General features: G+C 49.8%; 1 protein-coding gene across 6 annotated transcripts in view; it reads left to right on the plus strand.

Annotated features, from left to right (window-relative positions):
- The window catches only part of PDE4B (phosphodiesterase 4B), a 175,771-nt gene that overhangs the window by 138,213 nt on the left and 28,199 nt on the right, over positions 1 to 9,359 (plus strand). The window lies entirely within an intron of this gene.

The following is a 9,359-nucleotide window of genomic DNA, read 5'->3' on the forward strand; positions in this document are numbered from 1 at the left end:
TCACACTGCAGGAATTCCTGCCCTCGCTCGGAGCCTCTGCTTCCCAGCTGGGCCTTCTTCCTTCTTGGGATGCTGCAGCCCTTCGGTGTTGTGGCATTCCCAGCAGACAGGAGGTTTTTCCTTCTCCTTTTCATTCCCCGTCGTAACCGGAGTTGGGGCTCCTTCTTGCAACCGTTTTGTTCTGTGGCATTCCCTGCATCCAGGAGATTTTTCCTTCTCCTTTTCCTTCCCTGTGCCTTCACTTGGTGAGACATCTCCTCCTGCTTCCCAGAATCTTCCAGTTTGAACCTGGATGTGTCCTGGACGTTCTTGGCGAGTGCTGTTTAATCACTGCCATGACGTCTTCAGCAGTTTGGAGCCGTTTTTCTTGGGGCTGAGTTTTCCCAGCAGCTGGAATGGTGTGTCCCAGAAAGGAGCTGTCTTTAATTAGGGAACTTAGAATGCCAGGCTCCTCAGCAACCCAACAAAAAAAGTTAATTTCTCCTGCTCCCTGTTGTTTGGAAAAGAGAAAAGAAAATAAAAATCCCCCCAAAATCTTGGCTGGATTTTACCAGAGGCTGTAGCTCATGTCAAACACTCTCATCCCCAATTTCAGTCTCCCACATTATTCCTGGCAGCTCCAGCTCACTCATTTCCTGGCATTTTTCGCAATTAGCAGTAGAAAGCTTTCGTTTCATTTTTTTGTCTCTATCTTCCCCTCTCATCTCTGAACCCAGCCTGAATACAGGCTCCATTGTTCCTGCTGCTTTGGAGCCCCTGTTAGGATTTTATCCCACAGCTGGATCTCCTCCAGTGCCACCTCCTCAGTGACCCCCTGCCAGTGGCTTTGCCAGTTCATCCCATCACCTCTCTCCACAGGGATTTCACTTCCCAGGCCTTCCTGCCCACATCTCATGTATTAACACTGGGTAACAGAGAAAAGCTACATTTCCAAAGTATTTTTTTGTTAGAAGAATAACTCTGAGACAACTCCATGCTCATTTGCATGCAGTGCCCGAGCCCGCTCTGGCTGCAGCATTCCCAGCTCCTGCCGAGCTCTGGCCCCACTCCACAGCCAACAAAGAGCCCTTCCTCTCACTGCCACCTCCCCTGCATGCTGGAGGGAGGCTGCAGGTGTGAGAAACCTGAGAGGGGACAGCTCGAGTGACTGGTCAGACTGGAGTCCCAAAAATACAACGAGGGGAGAAGGGCAGGCTCGTCCATTTGTTGGGGAATTGCTCAAGAGCGTCGTGGCTCCACCTGTTCCGCGGGCGCTGGGGCTTTGTGCCTTTCTTGGCACATCTGCACTTATCTTTGCAAAAGATATAATTAGGCTGCCTTGCACACAATGGGACAGTGGGGAGGAGGGGAGGTGCAGCTAAAGGCTCCGTGGTTCCCATGATTTTAGCTCGCTCCTCATTCCAGCCCTGCGGTCCGGCGGATCAGGAATGCGCAGTGTCCGAAGGAGCTGCAAGAGGGAACACGCAGGGCTCTGGCAGCGCTGCGGGCACGTGTGGGGCTGGGTGGTTCTGCTGGATGCAGCTTGCTTTTCAATCGCATCTTCTTCAGGTGCTTGTGTGGCTTTTGTGCTGGGAAAAAAGGCTGGGAGTCTGTTCCATAGATTGCCTGGATATCGGAAGGCGCGCGGGGGATCTATAAAAGAAAGCTGCAATTACAGGGTTTTTTTGGTGCTTGCAGTTTGGGAGCTGGTGCTGTAAGATTTGGACATTTCATTGCAGATTTAAAGTGAATCCCGGGGGTTGTGCTCTGTGCCTTTGGTTGTTTTCCATGTGAATTTCCAAACCCGTCTAACAGAAGGATTTCCACGGGAATATTTTCTGGATCTGGTAGAACAATGCTTTAATTCAAGGAAACAGCTCTCAGAATGCACTAACAGGATACATTAAACAAATAAATCACTTGGTGTCAGTTATTCCCTCGGCATTGTGAGGGATAAATATGTAAACATGTCCACACGATCCGTGAGCAACCACAGCTCCATTAGGGAAGGCAAAGGGTGAATGGCTCCCAGCTGCACAAGCCCTTTTCCATCAAGTTTTGGCATGTCCTTTGTTGACAAACCTGTTTTACCCAGCGTGCTCCGGGCTTTTAGAGTGATGCTAGGCACTGGTAGTAATTAACGTGGGGCAATATTGCTGCTAATGAACCTCATGTTGTGGAGGTGAAATAGGCACTTTGTGACACTGGTTAGTAATTAACATGGGGTGATATTCCTGCTAATGAATTTGGCGTTGGGAAGGTAAAAGAGCCATTTGCTTTTGGTGAACGGGAGGGCCTTTGGTCACCTGGATTTGTGGGACTTCTCTCTGAGCCATGGCCACATGGGTGCCGTGGTAAATCACTCAGAGCACCCTTCTCCTTCCTCCTCCTTCCTCCTCCTTCCTCCTCCTTCCTCCTCCTTCCTCCTCCTTCCTCCTCCTTCCTCCTCCTTTTTTCTCCTTCTCATTCCCCTATCCCTTCCATGTCTCTTCTCCATCTCCTTCTCCTCTTTCTTTCTCCTTCTCCTTCCTCTCCTTCCTCTCCTTTTCTCCTTCTCCTTCCCCTCTCCATCTCTTTTCCATTTCCTTCTCCTTCCCTTTCTCTTCTCCCTCTCTTTCTCTCTCCTTCCTTTTCCTCCCCTCTCACCAGCCTCAGGAGTTAAGATACCGCAGTTCCCAGCTAAGCCCAGGTGGGATCAGCTGCTGGATCAGTTGGGATGGACTCTCCCACAGAAAGGCCCTCTCCCACCTTCCCCCCACATGAGCTCTTAGTCATGAGCAGCCAAGGAGTGAGGAATGCAAACGAGGCCCTCAGTGACATTAATGAGATCTATCAGCTCCCAAATAATCATCTGCCATTCACGTGATCAGCTCCAGCATCTGCCTTCTCTTCTGAATCTTTTGTGTCATCTGCAATAATGACAACAATTAGGATAACTATAATAAATAGAGAATAATTAAAAATGGGCTGGTTTAAGGTCCTCTGATGAATGCAAACTCTGGGCTTGTATCCTATGCCTTCACCTGGGAATTAGATACATTTTCAAATTACACCCTCAGTGTATTTTCCGGTTGGGAGTCTGGGATTGTGCTGGCAGACTTTTCCTAAAGCAGAGTTTTCATGCACCAGGATAAACATTTCCACCTTCCCCTACAAGGACACGAGGACTCCAAAATCCTCATCTCACCCAAGAGCTGTGGTGGAGCTCCGGTTCCCAAACCTGCTCCCTCTTCACCCAATTCCCTGTCCCTCCTGGAGGGAGGGAAGCATTTTCCCATTTAATAGTTGGATTTTAATCTCTGGGGGTTTATGAGTGTTTGTCTGCTTTAGGTTTTGTTGAATTTGATCAGCTTGTCCAACACTGGGGGAGCATTTCAGTTCCATGTTGTCCGCACTAGATTTGGGAATAAATCCAGCATCAAAACCCTACTAAGGCAAAAGGGAGCAACTGCTCTTATTAATTTTCCTTTTAGAGGAACAGATTTGATCCTGAGTCTAAACTGTTGAGGTAGGGTTTAGATAGAGTGATAATATTTTATTAACTCAGTTGGAATCACTGGAAAATGACTTTGGTGACCTCGAGTCTCAGCTGTTGTTGCTTCAAAGGCAGCTGGAGCTTGGGGTGGGAAGGACGGTCCCAAACACTGAAGAACTTTATAAATAGTCCCAGTTTGTTGCAGCCAGGATGCAATGAAAAGTAAATAACTTAGAAGATGTCTTATGACGCTGTAAACAAGTGCTGTGCATGTGGAATAGGATGGATAGACTGGGTAAAGTTGGGAAAACTGCTGCAAGCTGCAGGGCCTTGCTTTTAACCTTCCCTGTGAAAGTTTCTCTTGGAATTTTTGGACAGCGTGTTTTGACAAAGTCTATCAGGATTTTTTTTAAGTCTTAAGCTCCACATGCCCAAGGTTTACAAGGAAAGTTGTGATCCATTAGAAGGAATTACTCTTTTTCCTTGCAGAAGTAGAAATGAAGACTTTTACCAGCACAGCGAGCCCACAATTTGATCTTTAAGAGTTAAGGAGAGCTGAGTTTGAAAAGATGCTGGCAAATATTTGTCTTCAACATTTCTTGTCCACCAGATTGGAAAATCTGCTCACAACTCAATCCCACTGGGAATATTCCTCCTAGGTTATGGAAAGTTTAGTTATTTGGCAGCTGGAAAGGGAACTGCAACTGCTCTCCAAGGTTTTTAACTCACCTGGTTGGGATGTGGCATTTTGGCCATTGTTAAAACTCTTACAGCTTTATGGCCTTTGCACTTTCCTCCAGAAGAAATCTTAATGTTTTTCTTTATCGGGACTGGGGTGACAAGAGAGAACCATGAGGGAATCAGGAGAGAGAAAATAAACCCCACTTGAAATTTTGGCATTTGGATCTCATTTCAAAACGTTTCCTAACTCGGTTCATCTCCTGCGGCAGTCAAGGGCGAGGCCACCAATCCCTCCTACAGAGCGGGGACTCTGCCCACCATCCTGCCTCGCTGTGGCACTTGGCCACAGGATGGGCACAGTTTGTGGCTTAAGAGGGGAACTCTGCAGCTCCAGATAATGTTGGCCTCGTGCTCAGATCTCTGTGGGCACCGAGGGGCTGGAGCTCTGCTGGGAGAAGGATGGCACAGATGGGATTTGGGGGGAGCCACGGGTGAGTGTTTGTCCCTTTCACCCCCCTTCCCAGCTGTGACACTTCATGGGCCTCCTGATGAAGTGTGTGCCTGCCCTTACACTGAAGTGCTCCCAGAAAAGAGGATGTGCTGCACAACCTTTCACTTTCCAAGTACTGAAGAAAGACAAAAGGCCTCAAGTCCACATTGATGAGCAGCTTTCGCTTTTCCCCTGTGCCCAGAACTGGTGAGGCCACACCTCAAATCCTGGGGTCAGTTTTGGGCCCCTCATGACAAGAAGGGCATGGAGGGGCTGGAGCGTGTCCAAGGAAGGGAACAGAGCTGGGAAGGGGCTGGAGAATTCCTGAGGGAGCTGGGAAAGGGGCTCAGGCTGGAGCAAAGGAGGCTCCGGGGGGACCTTGTGGCTCTGCACAAGTCCCTGCCAGGAGGGGGCAGCCGGGGGGGTCGGGCTCTGCTGCCAGGGAACAGGGACAGGAGGAGAGGGAATGGCCTCAGGCTGGGCCAGGGGAGGCTCAGGGTGGATATTGGGGAAATTCCTTCCTGGAAAGGCTGTCTGGCCCTGGCACAGCTGCCCAGAGCAGGGGTGAGTCCCCATCCCTGGAGAGATTTAAAAGCCGTGTGGATGTGGCACTTGGGGACGTGGGGCAGTGGTGGCCTTGGCAGTGCTGGGCATGGTTGGATTCGATGATCTGAGAGGGCCTTTCCAACCCAAACAATTGTGTGAGAGAAAGAGAGCACGGAAAGTCAGTAAGTGGGAAAAAGCCTCTAAAAAGGGGCTGCTAAGTCACCTTGCAGTGAGAGATTCCATGTGTGCTATCACCTTCCAGAGCTGCAAAAGGAACAGATGGCAGAACATACCAGAAATGCAGTTGTTGCAAAATCCTGGCATGTAAAGGAGCTGCATTTCAGGACATTGGAGCATTCCAGGTGCCAGTGGAGAAGCACAAGGCAAGGGCTGCCTCTGTCCTCGGAGGGACTGGCAGCAGCTCAGGTCTTGTGAGGAAATGTCACCTCAGTTCCTGCTGGAGTGCCACCAGCACCAACCCTCCTGCACAAACACTGGGTAGGATTTAAAAACTGAAACTCCTGTTGTTCCTCACTTCCCTATTCTGTGTCAGCAATGACTTCACGCAGGGCCCTAGAAAACATGAGCAAACCACGGTTATGATTTACGGGTTTGGGTTATGCAACCCCCAAATATAAACTGAAATGTGAGCCAGTTGAAGGCGCATCCTGAAGTATTCCAGGAGTCCAGACCCTGAAATTGCAGGGTGTTTCTGTAAGTGACCATGTGCCTTGGCTGTACCAGGAAGGGGATCGAAGTCAGCCCCTGGCCGGGGTTTAGGAGCGATTCTGGCAGGGGGAGTTGCTCTGCTGATGTCAGTGGGACGCTCACATTGGGTTCAGGGAAAGAACAAGTCATGGAGCATCTAAACTCGTGTTTACTGTTTGTGTGAGTCGCTGTAGCAACAGCAGATACCACTCAGGGAGACAATCCCAGGGCACTTCATCCCTGTCCTCTGCTCTGGAGCCAGGCTGGGAGAGCTGGGGGTGGCCAGCCTGGACAAGAGAAGGCTCTTGAGAGCCTCCTTCAGTGCCTAAAGTGGCTCCAGGAGAGCTGGAGAGGGACTGGGGACAAGGCCTGGAGGGACAGGACCCAGGGAATGGCTTCCCAGTGCCAGAGGGCAGGGCTGGATGGGAGATTGGGAAGGAATTGTTCCCTGGGAGGGTGGGCAGGCCCTGGCACAGGGTGCCCAGAGCAGCTGGGGCTGCCCCTGGATCCCTGGCAGTGCCCAAGGCCAGGTTGGATGGGGCTGGGAGCATCCAGGGATGGTGGAAGGTGTCCCTGCCTGTAACTGGATGGGCTTTAAGGTCGCTTCCAGCCCGAACCATTCCCTGATACTCATGAATATTAAATATGAAGAAAGCCAGAAAATATTTGTTATTTTAAGATCATTCCCACATGAAGTTTTTAGATTGGTAGAAGAGCAACTCCTAATGGATTCTATATCTGGCTGTTATTTTGGGGTAGCTGTGGCTCTTAAAATATTTCACGGGGGACTTGGAGGATATATTTTAATTTCACATGCTGGTTTTAAAAGCAAATTTAGCTTTAGGAGTGGGAATGGAGCCTCTGCTTTCATAATTTATTTGTAAATAGTCCCAAGTTCATCACTGAGAGTTCGTGGAGTTGCACAGAGCCAAGGAGGGCTGGTTTGATAAGAGTTGGGGTTTCCGGGGTGCTGGGCTCAGACTGCGTCACTCGGTGGCTTTAGGGACAGTTCTGAGTTTCTAAGAAGGGTTGAACTGGGCTCCCTTCCTGCTGTGGGCAAGGACAGTGACTCCTCTTGTCTTGCCTGCCTGGTTCCGTGAAATGAGCGGGAATGTGGCATCTGTGACGTCCTTACTGCCCGAGCAAAGGAGCCAGAGCTCGGCAGCAGGTTCAGAAATGACTGCCCAGTGACCACGGAGGGCAGGCAGGAGGAGCTGGAAGGCACACACGCCATCAAGCATCATCTCACCACTGTTTACTTGAGAAAATGAGTGAAAAAACAAGGTTTAGATGAGTCAAAAGCCAAAGAGCCCAAGCAGAGCTGCACAGGGATGCAGGTGCTGCATCTCGCTGGGTGCCAAGACCAGAGGGAGCTGTGGGCAGGCTGGCCAATGTCCAAAAAAAAGCAAATTCTGAAAGAAAGAGTTCATGGTGCTTTTTAAAACCCACTTCTGTGCTGGAGCAGCCACAGAACTCACTCTTTTCTCCTTAAAATGACCCTTAGCAAGAGCTGTTTGCTCTCACTTTTTTGTGTCTTTGCTGTTGAAATGACCTGAGGTATCTTCAGTGGCCGTCTTCAAAATATCCACGTTTAAATCGTGAATCCGTTGGCCTCGCAGTGGTTTTGGTGCAAAGGCTCAGGCAGGTGCCAATGCTCGTGTTTCACATGGGTGAACCCCCTGCAGCCTGGAGGGATCCCCGCTGCTCCCAGGATTCCTTCAGGGAACCTCACTGGAGTGAAGCAGGAAGGCAGAAACAGAGGGAGGGAAAGTCCTGATGCACCCTGCTAAAAATTCTGAGGAACACTGCAAATGTGTAAAATAGTCACTCTTTATTTAGCTCATCTTCTGAAGCCCAAAAATAAATATAAAATACTTACAGCCAAACCCTCTAAGCCCTGAAGTTTCCTAATTCACCTCAATCTCCTTAATATGTAATAGTTTTGCTTGTTTGGGGCTTTTTTTTCCCTTTTATTACATAAAACTCAGATACAAAGTAAAGGGATATCCTGAATATCAGCTCTGGGGAACTGATATTATTAACTGATATTATGAATCCTTCCATATCAAGAGTAGATTTCTGTTCTTGATCCTGCATTGCCCTGATGGCTCTTTCCGAGGGGAAGATTGAAAGTGAAGTGACAGTGGCAGCGGGTCCTGCCGACCTGGGCAAGGCTGGAAATCCCCCAAAAGGCTAAAATTAGGGTCTGGTATCAGAGTCTCTGTGAACCTGTTCCTTCTCCTCCTCCAGGAATGCACACATGCCATGGCTGTGCTTCCTGAGGAGTCTCAGAGCAGGAGAACAGCACAAGAACTCAGGATTTTATTGAAACATATGGGGTTTAGTTTGGCTGAGGAGATGGGTTTTACCTATTCCTAAACTCATAATTTTGCCTATGCTGGTTTTAGTGATCCAAACATTTTCTGTAACAAGGGATTTGAGCCCTTCCAGGTCAACTAATTTACATGATAAAATAGTTGAGAGGGAATGCTTGTGGTAGGAAGGAAAATACACTGAGCTTTGTGTGATTTTGGCTATTTTCACCTGATTTTTGATTATGCAGGAATGAGATGACTTCCCATGTTTGGAGCTCAGAAAAAAACCCCATTAACTTCCAACACCACAAAGATTTGGATTCACCAAATCTTTAAAAGGTGTCTGTGCCAGGTTTACGGCTGCATTACCCTTTGGCAGGGTTTATTTTACATTGGTGCAGCTTCAAATGTTTAATGGAAGGTCTCTATCCAGTGATGCTTTATTGATGTGGTGAGCGAAAGAGAGGATCTGTCCCTGGGAAGAGATCCCAGCACAGGGTGCAGTTGCTTCCCCTGGGGACACTGGGACACCAGGGACACGAGGTGGGGAGGGCAGGGGGACACGTCTGGAGCTCCAGCTCAGCTGCTGAGTGTGTCTGAGCAGTCCTGCCCTGTGATGTCACTGGTACCTGCCAGTAGAAATGCTGAACCCATTAGCTCTGACAGATTTATGGGATGAGCATATGTCACCGGGATTATGAGAAGCACTTACATTCATGGGGAGATTTTATGATTCACTGTATCCGCTTGTGGAAACCTTAAGTTTTACACCAGAGCTGCTGGGGCACGCGGTGTCCTGCTGGCAGGGTCAGGGAGCTGAGCCCGGTGGGAGCAGGGAGCAGGGATGGTGGGTTTGGGGTGCAGGGCCTGCTGCAGAGCACAGGTGGCAAGTGGGACTGGTGGGGTGTGAGGCTGATGGGGACAAGGCCAGCAGAGCTGGGGAGCCAGGAGTGACAGGGAGCAGGGCCAGGATTGGGGAACAGGGCCAGGACTGGGGAGTGGGGCTGGTAGGGACTGGGGTTGAGGAGCAGGGCTGGAGGGGTTGGAGAATGGATGTAGGGAGCAGGGCTTTTGGGGCTCAGGGCTGTTGGGGTGCAGGGATGTTGGGGTGCAGGCTTTGGCTGCTGCAGGGAGCGGGGCTGTTGGAGAGCAGGGCTGTTGGGGT

Source organism: Corvus kubaryi, unplaced genomic scaffold (assembly GCF_017639235.1).
Source record: "Corvus kubaryi isolate FWS band 111438036 unplaced genomic scaffold, C.kubaryi_AGA036_p1.0 37334, whole genome shotgun sequence".
NCBI classification, from domain to species: domain Eukaryota; kingdom Metazoa; phylum Chordata; class Aves; order Passeriformes; family Corvidae; genus Corvus; species Corvus kubaryi.